We start from the raw sequence: 20,871 nt of genomic DNA on the forward strand, positions 1-20,871 counted from the left end.
CAGTCTAAAGTGGGCCTAGATCATCAATTTCCTCCAAGACAAGAATACAAGCAAGACGGAGGTGCTCATTGTGGGGGCTCAGAATCTGAGGTGTGAGTTAGATCTTACTGTGCTGGATGGGGTTACACTCCCCCAGAAGGAACAGGTGTGCAGCTTGGGAGTACTCCTGGACCCAGGCCTCACCCTGGTATCTCAGGTGGAGGCCATGGCCAGGAGTGCTTTCTATCAGCTTCGGCTGATTCAACAGCTGCGCCCATTCCTTGAAGAGGATGACTTCAAAACAGTGGTGCATCAGCTGGCAACCTCCCGGCTTGACTATTGCAATACGCTCTACATGGAGCTGCCTTTGTACATAGTCCAGAAACTTCAGTTAGTTCAGAATGCAGCAGCCAGATTGGTCTATGGGGCAACCTGGAGAGTCCATATTATGCCTGTCTTGAAACAATTACACTGGCTGCTGATATGTTTCGGGACAAAATACAAAGTGCTGGTTATTACCTTTAAAGCCCTGAACGTCTTGGGTCCGAGATATCTTAGAGAGCGCCTTCTTTTACATGATCCCCACCGCACGTTAAGGTCATCTGAGGAGGTCTGTCTCCAGTTACCACCGGTTTGTTTGGTGGCGACTCAGAGGCGGGCCTTCTCTGTGGCTGCTCCCGGGCTGTGGAATGCACTCCCAGCAGAAATTCGTAATCTTAATTCCTTACTGATCTTCAAGGGAGCCCTAAAAACCCATCTGTTTGGCCTGGGCTTTCAGAGTTTTTAATTCGTTTTAATTGTTTTAATCCTAACCTGGTTTTCAGGGTTTTAATTGTTATGATAGTTTAATTGTTTTTAAGATGTTTTTTAATTGGTGTTAATATTTATATCTCTGTTTTAATTGTTATTGGTTTTAATGGTTTCTGTTTTTAATTGTAAACTGCCCTGAGCCTTTTCGGAAGGGCGGTATAAAAAAATCAAATAAATAAATAAATAAATAAATAAATAAATAAATAAATAAATAAATAAATAAGACAGACAGTCTGGAGCTAGGGGGCCACCGCCCTCTCAATTATTAGAGAGCAATGCCTTACAAATCTATCAAACAGCTTGGAGGTTAACATTAAAATGTGGATAGGACTGATCTAGTCAGGAAGTCAAATTCTGACCAATTACCAAAAACTAGCTTGTGGCTTCAGCACTCAGCATAGCTTACTGTACACTGCACTTCCAAATAACTGCCAAAGTTAGTTTTCACACCATAACATATATGGCCAGTGCTACTTCATGAGAAAGGCCACCTAATGGCACAGTGGGGAAATGCTTAACTAACAAGCAGAAGGTTGCTGGTTCAAATCCCTGCTGGTAGGTTTCCCAGACTATGGTAAACACCTATATCGGGCAGCAGCAATATAGGAAGATGCTGAAAGGCATCATCTCATACTGCACGGGAGGAAGCAATGGTAAACCCCTCCTGTATTCTACCAAAGAAAACCACAAGGCTCTGGAGTCAAAATTGACTTGATGACACACTTTACCTTTACTTCATGAGAGACCAAAGACGTTTAAGATGCCTCACTCCACTGGCTTGTACCCTAGCTTTAGTGAGCAGTGGGTCTACCCATAGAACAGGGTTTTGTTGCCTCTCCCTTCCCTACTGCAGATTCCTATGCACCCAACATAAAGCAGTTCCTAGGGCTTGGGAGAACAACATGGCATGTAGCACAGGTGGCTGCAGCAGGAAGAAAAGTTAACTGGCAAAATCAGAGAAACCCTCCCCTACGTGAGTGCAAGTGCTTTCTCCTCCCACAATCTCTCATTTGGATCCAAGCTGTTATCTATCATAAATAAGATTAACATCAGAACTTACAAGTTTTCCCAAAACACAGATAATATTAAATTATGTCACCCCTTTGAGTCACACAGAACTGGAAATGAGAATTCCAATAATTCGATACTACCCCTATATAGTCTTGGGCCTCTCTGGAATTATTAAAACCCCAGCCTTTTTCTTTATCCAGATAAGTAGGAACATAAGAAACAAGACACTGTGTGTCAGCTGGGCAAGGAATAAGCAAAGAGTACCAAGTCACATACAGCAGTTTTGTGACTATGCTAGACATCTGTACGGAAAGCTTTTAACTAGACTGATTCTGAAGACATTCTAGCAGCAGAGAAGCCAGGCTTTAGAGCCAGCCATTCTCCAGTGTCCCAGGCTCTAATTCTGCAACTTTTGGTGGAAAAACGTATCTCAGGCTCCAAAACAGCTCTTTATGCTGTGTCTGCCAACTTCAAGTTCGCATTCAACCTTATATTTAGGAAGAAGCTGTGGTATACTGCAAACTGCAAGTTTCTATGATTGATCACCATTTGCTCCTCCATTTACATAATTTATATCAGAATTCTTGTTTGAAGTTAAGGTGTAATGCTGGAGGTCATCTTTCTAAAGCAATTTCAACCTTTAGAGGCATTAAACAGTGCTATATTTTTTTAATATATTCTTTCTTTACTTATCTAGTTAACTGATTTTCAACCACTTAAATTGGCTTCTAAACATGTTACGGTTCTTCTTTAAGTGGATGACACTGTAATTTTATCTCAAATTCCAATTGGGCTGAGAAGGGCACTTAATAGTTCCCAGGCTTTCCGGATTAGTTACACCAAAATGAAGGTTATGGGGTTTGCAAAGCACCGAAGACACTGGCCTGGTCCATTGATCAATGCAAGATAGAACAAGTCAGGTGCTTTAAATATTCTTAAAGCATTTGGGTATTCACTCCTCTGGTAGCCATAAGGCCCAACTAGAGTACGTGCCACAAAATGCACGGAAGTCTACAGCAGCTATTTTGGCCTTTTTCCATTTTAGAGGTGCCCATTTTATTCCCACAGCAATTAGGCTGTTTGAATCTAAAGCCTTGGCACAACTTCTATATGGTACTCAACTTGAACAATACCCTAATGCCTTTGTGTTGGAAGTGGTGCAGTCCAAGTTTCTAAGAAAGTTGTTCCAAGTAGCCTATAGTGTCCCTAAAGTGGTCCTCTGAGTAAAGGTTGGGTTACCTAGGGCAGAATCTAAAATATGGCTTAGTATATTCAAATTCTGGCTTAAGGTAATTTTTTTACCCTTTGGGGTTGACTCAGTTGATGCTAGTCAATACTTTCACCTCTAAATGGGTATACACACTTGAAAAGAAGTTGTGTATCTAAGGTTTCTCACCTCAGGTATTAATAGCAATGGGCTTTGATCAAACCCAGTTGGTGCTTTGTTAAACACTCTCAGATACAGAGTGACAGAACAATAGAAGCCTTATTTCTAAGTGAGTACTGTTAGGAAACCAATTTTTGAATACAAGACTAGCTAGGTATCTGAATCTCCTTATGACAGCAAAATATCAGTGGGTATTTATCCAGGTATGCTTTAATGCTCTGCATACTGCAGTTCTTGTAGGTAGATTTAATAAAGTTCCATTTGATGAGTGTTTTGTCATCAAAACATGGAATTGGGAACTATTGAAACGACAGCCCATGCATTACTTTATTTTAGCTTCTATAGGGATATCTGTAGTGTGACTATATCTCCATTTTTAGAAAACTTGGGTCGTTGTGATGAATTTTATACCCAATATCTTCTTTCAGATTATGATGGTGATTTCTTATTCAGTTCCTAACTTTTGTCGTATAGCTAGTAGAATCCGCAAGGATATGACATCTAATTGAATAGCTAACTATTATCATCTACTGAAGTACATCATAAATTGTGATAGGACCCCCTCCACACATATGCATTTTTATATTTGTATATTCATTTTATGTATTCAGTGACTTTGTAAATTATGTACTCTGTATTATTTATGTGTATGGGTTTGTTTGGTTTTTTAAAAAATATATTTCCTCTGGTGACCAAAAATAAAGTCAGTTGTTGTTTGTTGTGGCAATATTGCTATAATCAAAATATTCCAAAGGGGCACCTAACAGACCATTACATTTGTTCAAGTATTCCTATGTAACACACTCTCAAGATGCCAATCCTAAGGATTCCACTAACTAGTTATCAATATCCAGTGGAGAATGAGATTTCTAAGCCCACAAATTTAGTGATTAAGGCAGCAAACAGACATTTCAAAAACAAAACATGATTTTCCTCTAATAAGAACACCATATCTTCCTAACATACCTTGAGTTAAAAAAAACAAAACCCACCAAACTAAATACTGTCTCCCAAAACACTGCTCATCCTATTTCAGACTGGAAGGCAAACCACTCCACATCTCTCTTACTTTTAAAAGCGGGGGGAGGGGGGACGACCCAATCAGGGAGCGGTTTCTGAAGTCCAAAAAGCGGAAATGCTAAATGGGCTGCAAGGCAAATAATAGGAAACAAAAGAGCGCAAGAACCAAGAACTACCTTACTAGATCAGAACAGGGAGCCATCTAGCCATGATCCCGCCCTTAGGGTCTGTTCTTAAAACTCATTTGTTTAGAGAGGCTTTTTAACATTTTTCAGTACAGTCTGATGGGTTTTTTAATTGGGTCAGTTTTAATTTGTTCTGTTTTTAATTGTATACTGCTTTTATTGTGGTAAACCACCAGGAGCAGTATTGTACTGGAGGGATGGGATATAAATATTTTAAGTAAATAAATCTAGTCCACACTCTGTTGTCCCACAGGAGCCAGTCAAGTGCCTCAGGATGCTCACAAAGTAGACAGCCACTCATTAATGTTTGTCCACAGTATCTGGTATTCAACGGTATATTGTCTCTGAAAATGAAGGTTTCACTTTAGAAGTTGGAGCTAGTAGCTACTTATAGCTCAAGATTCTCTAAGGTTCAGCATTGCTACCTTTGGGAGCACAAATCAGCCTGGGAGTTGAATCATGAACATCTTGCACAGAAGCGAGCATACCCTTAGGCCTTTTCTTAAGTAATCTGAACACACTGTAGATAAACTCAAAAGAATCTGAATAACCTTTCGCCCAGCTTGCCCCTGAAAATGTGTAGCTGTGGGCAAAATAGTGAGAAACTTGTAAACTTTACAATTCCTCCCTAAGAGAAAGTGAATACCATTGTGTAAAAAACAGTGGTGCACATGGAATGCTAGCTCTCTCTTAATAACCATGCCTAAGATCACCCTCTGACCACGGTCAGACTTAATGCAGAACCCAAGGTTCGTGCAACCTCCCTCAGCCCCAAGAATGCATGCTCCCCTCTCCCATCCCTATGCATATGCCTCCTTCCTTTGCAAGCTAGGATCTGCCATGATTGGTGGGCCTAGATGTCTGGATCAATCTCAGCATTTCCTAACCTACAAAGTAGGGATGCACACAGGAATGGAGGCAGGGGAAGACATGCACTCTTCAGGTTGAGGTAGGCTGCATGACCCTCAGGTATTGTGTTAAAGCTGAATTCACCTTCTCCTTTCTTCCTACCCTGGTCAAGGATTACAATAGCACCAATATTACTCAAAGTTTTTAATCAGGATGTAAAACTGGTTAGCAATCCGTGGTTAGTGTTAATCATTGATATATCACCACCAGTGTGTGGTGTAAAGTTGTTTCAACTTTACAATACTTGTGGTGGGAAGGGAGACTCCGCTAGACAGCTGCTGACACATGGGCTAGAAGAGTTGGCAGCAACTATGGTGATTCAGGCTCACATTGTCATTGAGAGTGGTAGTCTTGGCGGCAGCAGCAGCTGATACTGCCTCCAAAGTTGTTGAGGATTCTGCTGACTCATCCATCCAGGATGCGCCTCCTACCACTCTACTGCTCCTTCTCCTCCAGGCTCAATTGCTGGACTGTGATAGCAAGAGGGAGAGGGCCCAGCCAATGTCAAGGCCACACATAGCTTCCTGCCCGTCCCCCTTTCTTCCCCATCTAACTGTTGCCGAGGAGGAGGAGACGGAGACAGAGCTGCCCAGTGGTCTCCCTTCCACCGAAGGAAAGTAAGTGAGAAAGCAGCAAAAGGGACTGGGAAGGAAATGGGTGGCAACTTCCAATTCTCCAATATCAATAACTCTGCTGCATCTCTGCGTGACTGTGACTGACATACCACCAGCTCTGACAGCATCACGGGGGTGGGGGTGGGATAGGGTGCCTGGCCTTGGTTCTGGAACCAAACTTCCATTTATAACACTGTTTCCTATCAGAAAATAGATTCTAAGTTAAGACATTTCAACTTAAAGTAACATTTTCCAGGAAGTAATTGTGTCCTAAGTCTGAGGACTTCATGTATTGCTTTACATGGGGTTAGAAAGCACCACTGCCTTGGATTTATAAAACTCTAGAAGCCACTAAATAGCACAGTGGGGAAATGGCTTGACTAAAAGGCCAGAAGTTTCCGGTTCGAATCCCCACTGGTATGTTTCCCAAACACCTGTATCGGGCAGCAGCAATATAGGAAGATGCTGAAAGGCATCATCTCATACTGCATGGGAGGAGGCAATGGTAAACCCCTCCTGTATTCTACCAAAGACAACCATGGGGCTCTGTGGTAGCCAGGAGTTGACACCAACTAGACAGTACACTTTACTTTAGTCAGCAACAAGTTTTGTACAAGGACCTTTGTACAAGGGGTTTGGATAACTTCATGGAGGAGAGGTCTATCAACGGCTAATTGGAGGGATATAGGCCAACTCCAGCCTCAGAGGCAGGATGCCTATGAATACCAGTTGCATGCAAGATTTTTTAGCTACTACAATGTGTATTATAACACTAAGCATGATAAATTTATTTTTAGATATATATTATTTCATCTCTTGTTTATGCAGGTTTCAAACCATCAACTGTCCACAACTCAGCTGTCAAAAAAGTTTAACCATCTCCACTAGTGATCTGTTTCTACAATATTATGTTTTACTATATTTTGTGACACGCTATACATGATGAATCAATCAGTAATTTAAATAGTAGTATAGAAACACATAGTAAAGAAGCTACAGCAAGAGGACCACTTCCAATATGGTGCCATGGCTAAGATTGTGGAGAGAGGCCGTGCTTAAGCTACCCTCACAATCTGATGTGTGGCAACAGGCTATACAATATTAGGGCCTTCTCCATGGTGGCACCCTAACTCTGCATAAGGAGGTCAATTTGACCAATTCCCTTTTATCTTTCAGAAAGTTGAAAAAATTCAAGGTGGCCTCTGGTTGTTGAGCTTTGAGCTTATTTTTACAAACTGCTGGTTTTGATTTGTATTTGGTAGGTTGAGATTTATTTATTTTATACTGCCCTAACCCAAGTTTTCTATTTTATTTGTTTTATTCTTTCTATAAGCTGCTGCAAAAACCCTTTTGATTAGTTGACAGGGTTTAAATCAACAAGATAATTTAGTTTGGCATAATATAATATTCCAGAATATTTCAGAGCTATCAGTCTGCACATTTTCAAAGGTTGTGATTTGGCTCTTAAATCTGAATTGCACACTTACAAACTGATGTTTTTCATATGCCAAAGATAACAACAAGCTTTCCTGTTGCATATGAATCTGCATAGCTGAGGAAAATTACTGCAAACTGCTTGATAAGATATTGCCTCATATTTAAATATAACTTTTCTACTCAATACTTTACCTCAGTACATTGAAATTTGTTCCACACCAAGTCGTCTTCATATGATAAAACCACAAAAATATATCACTGGTGGTGGATTTTTTAAAAAAACCCACCTAAAACTTCAAACACATCTGCTAACCATCAGTAAGTCAATCAATTCAAACAGTTTCCAAAGGTAATGAGCCACCCACCAGAGACTAACTCTGAGAAAAATAATTATTTCTACTGCTGATTTGAACTGAATCATCCAGGAAGGGTAGTGAACAAGCAAGTCCGAGGCACTGCATTCTTTCTCCTCCTGGTTGCGTCCATCCACCGCCTGTCTCAGCCAGATGGATGTGACAGAAGAATGAGTCTGCCCCCACCTTGCTTGCTCACTCATCCCCTTGGGCCGTGTCTGTCCACCCCTTCCTCCTGAGTCAGATGGACATGACCAGGTGGAGGAGTAAGCAAGCAAGGTAGGGGCAAACAAGTGAGGGAGTAGGGAGTTGCTGTGGCCGAGCAGCAAGTCTGCCGCCTCCATGGCTCAGAGAGAAGTCTGGGAAGAGAGCTGGTCTTGTGGTAGCAAGCATGACTTGTCCCCTTAAGCTAAGCAGGATCCGCCCTGGTTGCATACAAAACGGAGACTAGAAGTGTGAGCGCTGTAAGATATTCCCCTTAGGGGATGGAGCCGCTCTGGGAAGAACATCTAGGCTCCAAGTTCCTTCCCTGGCATCTCCAAGATAGGGCTGAGAGAGATTCCTGCCTGCAACTTTGGAGAAGCCGCTGCCAGTCTGTGTATACAATACTGAGCGAGATGGACCTATGCTCTGACTCAGTATATGGCAGCTTCCTATGTTCGTCTGTAAACATTTAGAATGGTTCTTAGAGCCAAACAGAATTGGACAATGCCTTTAATGAATCTGGAAGAAACTTAAGATTTCTGCAAAAATTGTTAGAATCAGAACTGAGTTGACACCTGAAAAAATAGAACAGAGTCAGTTCTATTCTATTGTGAGGACAGAATCCTCACAAGCAACTAAAACCCATTTTGGGACTTCCAAGCATATGTTCTACACAGGCCAGAAAATCTGAAACTAGATGCAACAAGTACGATCTTAGAGGGAGAAAAAACAATGGAGACACAAGAAATCCAATTAGGACAATGAATGCACAATTCCAATGGAGCTCCTGCCAGCCAAATGCTCTGCAAGCTAGCACATAACTCTGCATATGAAAAAAGAAGAAGGAACAGAATAATTGCAAACGTGTAATTTGTCATACTTTGTCATCAAAGATACAGAACTGTAAAGTGTGCAATCTTAGATACAACTTTAAATACAGAAGTGGATTTTCTTCTCAGATTTTAGCAGTTCCTTTTCTCAACCAGAAGTATCTTGAATATTTCACTGGTGGCAAACGTGAAGAGTATATGATAGGACCCAATTTAACACACACACAAAATTATGAAAATTAGTGCATGTTTGGATGAAGCTGCAGTTGAACTTAAATAAGCAGCACACTGTTCAACCACTTTCTAAAGATACTGCCTGTATCTTTGGAGGTTATGCGTACCCCTTAGTTGGATATTTTAACATTGTTAATTATAATCTTAACTCTTAATTTTATTTATATTTGTTATATTGATATTGTTATTTGTATTCTTATGTTCTCTTTTCTGGTCAATGACTGTAATAAAACTGAACTGAAGATACTGCCTGTTAGCAAAACTATCCAATATTTATTTTTGATTTAGAGCTTTATTCTTCAGAGAGCAGAGATCTCAGTAGCATACTCCTAATAATAATAATCTTTATTACGGTCGTTGACCAGCACAAGTTGTAAAACAGTAATACTATACAGTAAATGCAATATAAGGAAAGTGTTGCAGTATTACGGAGATTAAAATTGATGTAGCATTAAGACTGAGGGGGAGGGAATCTAAAAATACAAAATTTTAAAACATGATATAAGGATACTCCTAGGATTTCACAAGAAGAAAGCAGCAAGGAGCGCAAAGAAAATTGCAGCAGTCATGCAACACACATTTTCCTGTGGAATGACAAGCCTTCGTAGTATTTTGATAGTCTTTTTTTTTTCCTTTCCTAAAGGAGACTGAAAGTTATCTGTTAAGAAACCAAAATAATTTTTACAGGACTTTTCTAATGGAATGATAGGATTCTAAGAAGCACTCTACAACTATAATTTATCTACTTTTTAAATTGGCATTTTGGATATCTGTGATGAACCCCAGAAATAAAGGTATAATGGATCAAGCTGTTGTCACCAGACATAATAGCCAACCTCAAGTTCATCCTAACATATTAAAGAACCGTAACATGGAGAAATAAACTGAGGAAATAAGAACAATTGGTGATCATATCGCAGGCTAAATAGCACTCAAATATGCAAAATTTACACAAGTTTTGCCAACTATCATATCTAATTATGCTAAATGGTAACAGTCCTAACTGAAAAATGGCAGGTTAGTGGGGAAAATACCTTAGTGATATACAACGAAAGATGAAATCATACGAACAATCATCGTCATTAAACAAAGAGTATACAGGAATGATACAAAGCACACCTTCAATGGGGGGAAAAGAACATTCATACTCACACAGCAGGGGAGACATAGCTCTTTCTGACACCTAGTTATAGAATACCTGGGTGGTCACAGAAATTGGACACTCAGACATACGCAACCCCCTCATTTTCCATTCTCCTTTTACGATCTTATGACGAGTACCATGAATGTCTGAAAGCGAGTAATACGTTGAAATATTCAACAATGTCTGCAAGGTCTTAAATGTCTTACAGAAAATTGCAAGATAGATGAAGCAGTATTTTTTATTGGATCAATTGGTTTTGATATGCAAGCATTCCAGCTTCAAATAATTACTAGACAGAAGGTAAGCAAATCTAAGTCTCAGGTACATAAAAAGCAGGATAAATTGCATATGCAACACATAGGGATGTGCACGGAAACGGCGACTGCCAGTTCCAAGGTGAGGGGGATAACTTTAAAGACTGGTGTGTGTGCTCTCCCCGCCGCCACATTTCCCCCACCAGCGCTGTTCTCAAAAACAGTCCCGCTGGGGCAGCAGTGCACTTCCTTGTGGTCCCAGTGCGTCATGGACCGGAAATGGCTGCTGCACATGCGCACACATGTAGCGGCCACTTCCGTTCTGCAACGCACCGGGGTGGCAAGGAGGTATGCTGCCGCCCCCGCGGGACCATTTTTGAGAACAGCACTGGCCGGAGAAATGTGTGTGTGTGGGGGGTACACACCGCAGTCCTTAATGTTATCTCCCCCCAACCTTCAAACCAACTGAATCGCCAATCTTTTGAACCAGTTCAGAGGCCCATAAAGGGCCTCCGGACCTGTTCTGTGCACATTCCTAGTAACATGTTTAAGTCACTTCAGAATGTGCTTTGTGGTAAAATCATCATCATCATCATCTACTTTTCACATTCATTTTGTACGTCTCCTGGATGCTAGTACAGCCTACAGGAAAACTAGCTATTCTCCAACACAAGACAGCAATCAACCCCACAAACAGTCTAGAGCAGGGGTTCTCAATGTTGGGTCCTCAGATGTTATTGGACTTCAGCTCGCATAATCCCCAGCCCCAGTGGCCTTTGGTTGGGGATTATGGGAGTTGAAGTCCAATAACATCTGAGGACCCAACGTTGAGAATCCCTGGTCTAGAGGATAAACAAGTTATTATGAGCCACCTAGAACTACCTGCATTTCACAAATAAACAGTGAGTCAGCAACGAAGGGAAAATTAACAGTTGTTCAGAGGATCTCAATGCTCATAGCTTGCCAAAATCACTACTAGTAGTGGTATTTCCGAAACTGAAGAGTTCCAGTTCTCTTCTCCCAACTCCCTATTAAATCAATTATCCTTTCCAATTCCCCTACAAATATTCATCATATCCAAATTCCTTTCCCCATTCCCTATTAAACACTGCTCCATCTTGTTCCTTTCATCTGTCTTGGCTCATCTTTTAACAAAATCTCTGCATCAGTTACTGTCCCAGAGAAGGGCAGTCTCCAAACAAAAGACTATAGTGAGCCTCTAACACTACCACAGTCCTGCCTGAAGAACAAGTTGTCTCAAGTTAATGCTAGTCTAATTCAAGCCTGTCTAAAGAGCCTGTGCAAATGGAGACTTGTTCATTACCCAGACAACAGGTGTACATGCATGTATGTGTTAATCACTTGGCAGAACACATGCTGGACCCACACAAAATTATTTTCTTCTTCACTTCCAGGGAGTATAGAAAACAGGCTTAACTTAATGAGCACTGTGGTAATATCAGCATCTGAGTGGTGAGGCATTCAAACAGTCCAGTAGTAGTACCTACCAGAGTGTGTAAGCTTGGGCTAGGCCTCAGAAAGCTCCCAACGTCACCAGCCCCTAATGCAGGCCTTGGTAAGGAACTCTTGAATAGCAATCCCCCTCTGACCATCCTACAACTCATTTCCAAAACCTCAGATATTCCACAACCCACACATTCCATTCTCTTCTGGAGTCAACACATGGATGCCACTAAAGGAAAGGGGAAGGTGGAGAGAATGCCTTTGACTCTGCATGTCTACGATACCATTTACAAAACTAAGGCTATGGTTCTTTGTCTCATTTGGAAGCAAGCTCCACTGATATTAATGGCATTAGCTTCCAGGTAAGTTTGTTACTGAATCAGGATACACACAAAATGCATCCATAATTATCTCAGAACACACATATACTTCTCTGCAGAGTAAACAATCTGCCACCATACAGGAAGAGACTCACAGTAAACAACTAACCAATCCACTTACATTGCAGAGGGCTGACTAACAGAGAAGTGGGGGGGGGGAGTACTGTCAAGTTTATGTGAAGTTATGAGACTGCCAATTATATCAGGTGTTGAAAATGACAGCAAAAGGGAGATACTCTGTTTGCAGAGACTTGGAACAACCCATGACTTTCCACTGGCCACAGTTACTTGCTTAAACCCCTTGCTGCACCTTTCACATTCTCATCTACTTTGTCATATGCTCTTTCCCCAATAGCCCTAGAATGGGGCAGAGTCACTGGCTCCCCTGTGTTACAGCAAGTGTGGGGGGGAACTGCATGCACACAGTATGATGACCTGCGTTTAAAGGAAACCCAGAAAATGTAAAGCTGTGTTAGGACCAAATATATTCATGACACAGATTCACATTAGGTATAGCACAATAGTTTTTCGTTTGTGGGTGGTACTCGAAGGGGGACATGAATAGTTGACCACCAAGCAGACTGTGATAGAAGCGCCCCCCCCCGCTCCATCTACTCACGTGGGAGGAATAAGAATATAATGAAACACACTCCAAAAGGCAATACATTTCACCATCACGGGCCACAACAGCTCCAACTTTGTTGTGGACGATGATCACGTTAATAATCGTAGCAGCGGGGGGGGGGGAGAAGTCCCTTTGACTCGGACGGCACTGATGAAAACCTGGCATAAGCAAGAACCGTGCCCAAGGTCACACACACCACAGTGCCCAAGGAAAGACCCCCTCCCCCCCAAAAAACCCGTTTGGGTGGAGATTCTCCACCGCCTCCGCGCATCCTCCGTACGGCCAGCAGCGCCCATGGGACAAGGGCTCCCGCCACGCAGCTCGCTCGGGCAACTCTCACCCTCCCGCCTGCGACGCCAGATGGTAGCCGAGCCCCCTTACCTCTCCCAAGGCTCCCCGCCGGGCAAGGGGGCGCACTGGCCCTCCGTCCCCGGACCCGCCACCTCCGGAAAGGGGCAGGGCCAGAGCAACACAAGGTGCGCGAGGAGAGCAGGCAGGCTCGAGTGGAGAGAAGCCCCGCTCTTGGCGCTCTTGCCGCTGCTGCTACCGCTGCTGGTGGTGGTGCGCGCGCCCCTTGCTCACTCGCTGCCGTTGCAGATCCCAGTCGCCGCTTGATTCTCTCATCAACAGCCGCCGCGCCGCTGCCTCTTTGGCTTCTCCCAGACTCCGCGAGCCTTCTCCGGAGGGAGGGGAGGAGGTTTCACGCGCAACCACACCCCTCTGGAAGTCACGTCATAGGGGATCCTTCGCACGGGGTGGAAGCACTGGCTGTGGCGCCGCCCTCTGCCTTGCCGCGTGATTCTTGCAGAGCTGCAAGCAGGGGGCCTCTGAGGCGCCGCGCCCTGCTCTCTTTCTCTTTCCACGCCCTCGCTGCGTACAGTGTCCTGGAAGTGGCATAGCCCATCCCGTCGCTGCCTTCATACTAGAGCGCTGCTTCCAACGCGTAATGGAAAGAGCAATCCACCAGCGCCACAGCAATAGCTCGGGATGACAGATCACAAGCCTTTGAAATCTTGCCGCAGTCCTCGCTGCCTGGGAGACCTTTCTCCACAATAGCCCAATATACTTTCAAAGAAGGCAATCAAGACGCTCACAGTCTCTCTAGCGTCTGTGAACAATGGGTGGAATGCGCCATCCGTTCCATTCTGTGGCATGCTGGGATGTTCTGGAATAAGGAGTTGAACACCTCCTTCGTAATCATTTCTTAAATCGGCACCCACTCTTTGTTCCTTTAAAACACAGTTCCTTATAGAAGATTTCGTTAATATAAACAAATTTTCACCAAGTCATTCTGGTCTAAAAATACTTTTAATTTTCCCTAGATCTGGCTCTAAGTATAAATGGTGTAGTTTATCCGTCTAGTTACTATTTACAGTATAGCCAAAACTGCTACCAGATTTCCTCCTACTCCGTTAACTGGCTTACACTGTACAACCTGATCCCCCACACCCACCCAAGAAACTGTAGTCAAACATCAATTCCTTCCATCTGTCAGACATCCACATTATTGTTGTAAGTAGGCTCGGACTAGCCCACAGGGCATATTCCCGGTACGCCCCACCCATGCAGCGCCCCTGTGCCTCAACTCCCACCCTTAATTACCTATTCTGCTCAAAACTCAGTGCCCTCCCCACATACATTCCACTGCCCTCTCAGTGCCCCCAGTCCGGCCCTGGTTGTAAGCAACCTCTGGATATATGAGATATTTTATATCTAGGCTTTTATATAACTTAATACCACTTGAATGGGTATATGGATGTCTCTAGATGCTTAATGGGTGTAGGTGCACCTAATTTAATAGGATGAGGCTGTACATTAACATTGATAACTGAGGCCTACAACTACTGGATACACACACCTGTTAAACAATTTAGTCACTGGAATGCAGCCAGTGAAAGAGAAGCAAGCTGAATTTTTGTAGCCGGCTGCCAAGAAGGGGTGAGGGCAGGCCTTGCTAGATATTGAAAAAGTCCAGGGCCTAGGTCCTCAGAACCTGACTCAGGCCCACAGCTCTCCCTGTCCCCACCTTTATTAATTAACCCTTTGCATATTCCCCCAAAGGAATCCAACACTCCCAGTTTTTGAAGCCATTAATCAACAGTAGGCCCTTATGATTTATGTATGTATTTATTTAGCAAATTTATTGACTACTTGATTTCCTTAGACTTGAGGTGGTTTACATAAATTAAAACAACAACAACGAAGACAAGAAAAGAAGGGGAGGGAGAAAAAGGAAAGGAAAGGAAAGGAAAAAATAAAAAGAACCACCACACACACACACACACAAAACTAAATGCCTGCCAAAATAGATAGGTTTCCAGGAGCTTCTTAAAGGACAGAAGGGAGGGAACATTACGAATCTCAGGAGGCAGAGTGTTCCATATGAATGGGGCTGCAACAGAGAAGACCCTTCCACAAGCCCGGGCCCCACGTACCTCCCCTTGGCCCAGAACTCTGAGAAGGCCCACCTGAGACAACCTCACAGGGTGGGTTGAAGTTGGATGGGAGAGGTGGTCCTGAAGGTACCCAGGCACCAAACCCTGAAGGATTTTATAGGTGATAACCAGCACCTTGAATTGGACCCGGAAGTGAACTGGCAACCAATGCAGCAACCTCAGCAAAGGTGAAACATAATCATATTTTCTGCTGCCCATAAGCAGCTGGGCCGCGGCATTTTGGGCCAGCTGAAGCTTCCGAGTCATCTTCAAAGGCAACCCCAGGTAGAGAGCATTGCAGTAGTCCAACTGAGAGGTTAAGGGCATGAGTTACAGTTGCCAGGGCTTGCCGGTCAAGGTAAGGCCACAGTTGGCGCACCAGATTAAGCTGGGCAAAGGCTCCCCTGGCTATGACTTCTACCTGCTGTGTTGTGTGTGTTATCTGGTGTGTCATGTTGTGTGTTGTGTTATCCAGGGACATGGCTAGTTTTGTGGCCAGGGACATGGTGTTTTGTGGCCAGGGACATGGCTAGGATCCAATTAGGACTGGGTCTCTGCCTGGCCCATAGTACTTGCTTTACTTTTTTCAAATTTTCCTCCCCTTTGCAATCCATCACTGCCCACAGTAGCCTTTGCCACTGCATTTTAGTATCTCAGCCCTCAAACACTACCTCTTTTGGGCAATGGCTTTGCCACCAGGTAATTTTTTTAAATGGAGGTTCTTTGCGGGGCGTGATTAACAGTACTTTTAATAAGGGGTTAGGGCTACCTAACTCCTTCTCTTAGGCTATCATAATTGACCACTCCTCATTAAGCATGGCAGCTGGGTTGCTGCTGGGTACAGTGGTCTCCCCCCGCCCCCCGCTCCATTGAGCACAGCAGCTGGGTTGCTCCTAGTGCACTTTTGGAGGAAGCATCAGCACCACCTGCACTTAAAAAACACACACTCTACAACTGTTCTTAAAACAAGCTGCCATTCTTTAAATGGAGGCTGTCATTCTCATGTCACAAATAAAAAAGCCAATAAAATAAATACAATCCTAGGTGTGCCTGATGTGGTGGTGCACCCACTGGCCCCACACTGGCTACATGTGTTAATGGAACTGTTCTGGAACGCTGGCGGAACATTCTGAGACTACTTTGGGCTTGTGTGGGGAATTAGTGAGACTGGAGTGAACAGTCCATTACAGTGTCAATTTGTGCAAAGCTTTGGTCTGGTCTGGAAATAAAGACTTGAGAGAGGAGGAATATGGTACAATCAGATGTATTTAAGGATCATTGGGGTACAGGAAATGAACAATAGGCAGGTGATGAAAGGCAATAAAAACTTGACTTATCAGTTAGAGATTCACAAAGAGGCATTTTAACTTAAAGGTCTGAATTACAATTAAATCAGCTTAAGGCTTGCCAGAGAGAGGGGACCTGGAGTGCAGAGTTTAGACTTAGGAGGAAGAGAAGGGAGGGAAGGAGAGAGTTCATTCATTCAACACATTTATATACCGCCCAAAACCTGTATCTCTGGGCAGTGTACAATAAAAACAATACAAATTAAACAAAATTACAATGATTAAAACATTAAAGTAATTTAAAACCAAGCATTACAAGCATTAATTAGACATTAAAAGTATTAGTAATACCTATAATCTGTTGGTGTGTCAGTCACACTTGCAGGATGGGCTGCGCTGGGGTACTTCAATCAATCAATCATTCATTTTTATGGTCACAGACCAGCGAAGCTGGGGTTCTTCTTTCCAGGAACCAAGCAGAAGGACAGGATGGAGAAGAGGGAAGTGTTGCCACTCGCAAACCAGGGAACCAGAAAAGCAACTAGTTCCAGGGAGAATCCAGGGGTGGTCATTTCTCTAAGGCAGTCAAGCATGGTGCATGATTTGGATCTGGAGACAGGTCCAAACCTGAGACTGGAAGTGAATATGGAGCAATAGCTTGAGCAATAGCTGTGGCAGATGGAATAGCCAAAGCCAAATTTCACAATTGAATGGGGTTTGGGATTGAGCCAGCATAGCATAGTGGTTAGAGTTGGACTAAGACTAGGAAGACCCGAGTTCAAATCCCCATTCAACCATGAAACTCACTGGGTGACTCTGAGCCAGTCATGTATCTCTCAGCCTAAGCTACCTCACAGGGTTGTTGGGAGGATAAAAATAACCATGTTCCTCTGAGCTCCTCAGAGGAAAAGCGGGATATAAATGTAAATAATAAATAAGTAAATAGGCAAAAACATGCCTTCGGGCCAAACACAGGTCATACCTCCTGGCTGCAGGGATTGACATCCGTGGTTAACAAAAGAATACACATTGTATGATTCAATCGCAAGTGTGCGCAGTCTTGACGAACAATAAAGTGGAATGGTTTGAAAAACCAATATGGGATAGGGTAAGTGGGAGAGCTCAAAACTTATCTTGTGTAGGAAGACCTTCCAGGTGGGAAGATTGGAAATCTTTTCAAACTAAGGAGCCTCTTCCTCTGGTCCTGCCAGACCCTTAATGCTGGGATAGTGAGGTGGGAGTGTTACAGCCTTATCTGAATTCCCATTGAGGTGGTGGTGATGATGATGATGATGATGATGATGATGATGATGATGATGATGATGAAGAATTCGATTTCTATAACGCCCTTCCAAAAATGGCTCAGGGCGGTTCACACAGAGAAATAACAAATAAATAAGATGGATCCCTGTCCCCAAAGGGCTCACAATATAAAAGAAACATAAGGTAGACACCAGCAACAGTCACTGGAGGTACTGTGCTGTGGCTGGGTACGGCCAGTTACTCTCCCCCTGCTAAATAAAGAGAATCACCACGTTAAAAGGTGCCTCTTTGCCAAGTTAGTAGGGAAGATTAGTGAGACTAACCCTTGGTGCCAACAAAAAGAGGAGTTTTATTCTTCTCTTGCTCAATAGTTCTCCTTTACTCGCATCTACTCTGTGTTGTGCAGGTATGTAGCTATAATTGAGTGGATGGGTTCAAAGAACCTGGGGCCCTAAGTTCCTGAGGGCCCCCCAGCTCCACCCTCTCTGTTTTTTTCATTATCTCCCTCACTCCGAGGGACCAACGGGGAGAGGGGTGATAAAGGGCCCCTTCTCCCCAACTATGCCCCTGGTGTTGTGAATAGAGAGGGGCATGGGGGAATCACCTTGCAGTTGTCTTTCATACTTGACTTGAGGTTACCCACCCCATGCAGCTTGTTCGAAGTGACTAACTTGAGAGTTTGCCAAATATGGGCATGTGGAGGGCTTGCAATCCTGTGAGTCCAGGTAGCCAAGATGGAGACTGCAAGCCTGCAGTTCCAAATCATATAGAGGGGTGCTGCTTATAGCCCCCAAACATGCTGTTCTCAAACACACGGCTGGTGGGGGGGCGGCTAGTCTGAGTAAGCTGGTTTCCTAATAACCAGCTTACAAATATTACAGGGGAGGGAAACGGTGAGAGGGGTTCTTCACATGCAGCAGAATGAGGCAGAAATACTGTACCATACCAAACTGTTATAGGGGATTATATATTTTAATGTTTCCTTACACAAATAAATAAATCCTGCTAATAAAATAATTGCACAGCTGGGAAATATGTAGGCTAGAATCAGTTTCCCTCTCTGATGTGTTATTTTTGCTTTTGCCGATAGATTTTTATATAGGGAAGCATTAAAAATGTGATTTCTAGCTTATAGACAGAAGTGGTACAGTGCACTCTGCCATCTCAAAACTCTACCTCCAGTCCTCATTCTACTGCATGTATAGATAGGCTTAAGTTACTTGTGCTTCAGGTGTAACAGGCAAAACAGAGTCTGTGTATCATGTATAGGGTAGCCAAGTACAAAGAAGACATTCTTTGCCAAAAAAAGACCAAAAGGACACAAATTTGCATAAAGTTTGCACATGTTAATTTATATGTATAGTTGTAAATTTAGAAATAAGATAATTTGAAATACAACTCACCATCATGAGGAAGCCTATGACTAGGTAGGGTGGGCAGATGAACATCGCCAAAAAGGAGGACAAAAGAGAACAAATCTGCATGAAACTGCATATGCTCATTGATATATAGAGATGCAAATTTAGAAAGGATTATTATAATTTAAATGTAAATAATATACACAAGAGAACACAATATACACCACATTTAGTGCAGTCTTGCTAAATCCATTATGCGCAGGACAGCATAGATGGTTCTTCTCCACCATCACCCCGATTTTATCCTTCCAACAACCCTGTGAGGTATGTTAAGCTGAAAGGTAGTGAGATGGCCAGGGTCACTCATTGAGCTTCATGGCTCCTAAGAATTTGAAAGTTGTGTTTTCCTGGGTTCCAATGTGCCCTTCTCCACACCCTCACAAAACCTTTTAGTATGAAATTTAGTATGAAATTTAGTATGAAGAAGACACTGACATTTGTTAAATACTAGCATTTTAAAATAAATATATTGTTTTCTTTAAATTTTGTTTTTAAAAATATTTACATAGAACAATTGAGGAAGCTTGAAGAGAGGGAGGGAGAAGGATTTGGGAAATAGAAGGACGTGTTCATGTAAATTGAACTACTTCTAAATATTAAATACACCATCTCAAAACAATATCAATTTGACTCTCAGTACAAAAAACATCCCTGTCCATTAAGTTCATCAATTAACTGTGCAATCCCTGCATGTTTACTTAAAATAAGATCTGCTGAGTTACAGGGGGCTGGGGCTCTCTCATTTAAGTCAACACAACTTCATAGCTCCGCTTCAGTTCAGTCACTACATTCCCTTTGGAAATTCAAGAAGTTTCTCCAGCTTAAGCCCCTTTGATGTAGGCTGATGCTTTTACATTTTATAAGTCGATATGTTGGCGATGCAATGCACATATTAACTCCAACTCTGAACAAAAAGACCTTTTATTGCGCAAAAAAATAAAAATGAAAAGCTGGTAAACATAGTAACACACCATTCTCAGTTAAATAAACAAATGAGCACAGATGAAAACCTCCTCTGTTCCCCAGCTGTTAAATTCCTTAGACGGGATAACACTCTGTTCCATGACTGGTGGAGAGATAATAAGCGAGGGGGTGGGGGTGGGGGGAGAGAAAAGGGGAATTACCTGATTCTGCTCAGAGGCTAATAAACTTTATGGCGTCAGCCAACGCCTCCCATGCATTAATGTCAAGTCTCAGTTTCTCTATAAATAATGCTTCCTTGATTTTCCTTCTGAGTAGGTTCCTCTCAATCCCCAAAATAGTTATTTTAGTAGACACCATTTGGCCTTCATGCTTAATCCTCATGTGCATTTTATAAGGCTATGGGAGCTGAAGAGGGTCATACTGCTTGCAAATCAATGTGAGCTCCCATGGTGGCCGGAATGGAATATCACAGGTCACCTGATTGCCACCCAAATCACCTGATTGTTGCGCTTTATTGGAAACTAGTATTTTTAAGCCCGTTATGATAACGGGCGCTAGCTTTCTATCCCGTCTTTTCTGTCTCTCTCTCTCTTTTTCTGTCTCTTTTTTTCCCCCTTGTCCCCTCTCTCTTTTTGGTTTTTGTTGTTGTTGTTGTTGTCTCTGTTTTTGTTCTTCCTTATTTTGCTTTTACTTTTGGGGTGTGTG

The 20,871-nt window shown here is 42.9% G+C and overlaps 1 protein-coding gene and 1 long non-coding RNA gene across 5 annotated transcripts in view; both read right to left on the reverse strand.

The window, feature by feature from the left end:
* Positions 1-13,569, reverse strand: part of OSBPL8 (oxysterol binding protein like 8) — a 121,733-nt gene extending 108,164 nt beyond the window's left edge. The window contains exon 1 of one of the 4 annotated variants that reach the window (XM_053253241.1): positions 13,423-13,569. The gene's annotated coding sequence lies outside the window, so the exon portion shown is untranslated. Of the gene's footprint in view, positions 1-13,221 lie in introns of all 4 variants that reach the window. The other 3 variants (XM_053253243.1, XM_053253245.1, XM_053253240.1) reach the window with 3 other exon arrangements.
* A 2,968-nt stretch (positions 13,570-16,537) lies between these two features.
* On the reverse strand, positions 16,538-20,583 carry LOC128326246 (uncharacterized). The gene is made up of 3 exons (XR_008307905.1): positions 20,367-20,583; positions 19,228-19,247; positions 16,538-17,194 (listed from the first exon to the last, which is right to left on the reverse strand). It is a non-coding gene; the product is annotated as an uncharacterized LOC128326246 (long non-coding RNA).
* Positions 20,584-20,871: the final 288 nt, after the last annotated feature.

This window comes from Hemicordylus capensis, chromosome 5 (genome assembly GCF_027244095.1).
Source record: "Hemicordylus capensis ecotype Gifberg chromosome 5, rHemCap1.1.pri, whole genome shotgun sequence".
NCBI lineage: Eukaryota > Metazoa > Chordata > Lepidosauria > Squamata > Cordylidae > Hemicordylus > Hemicordylus capensis.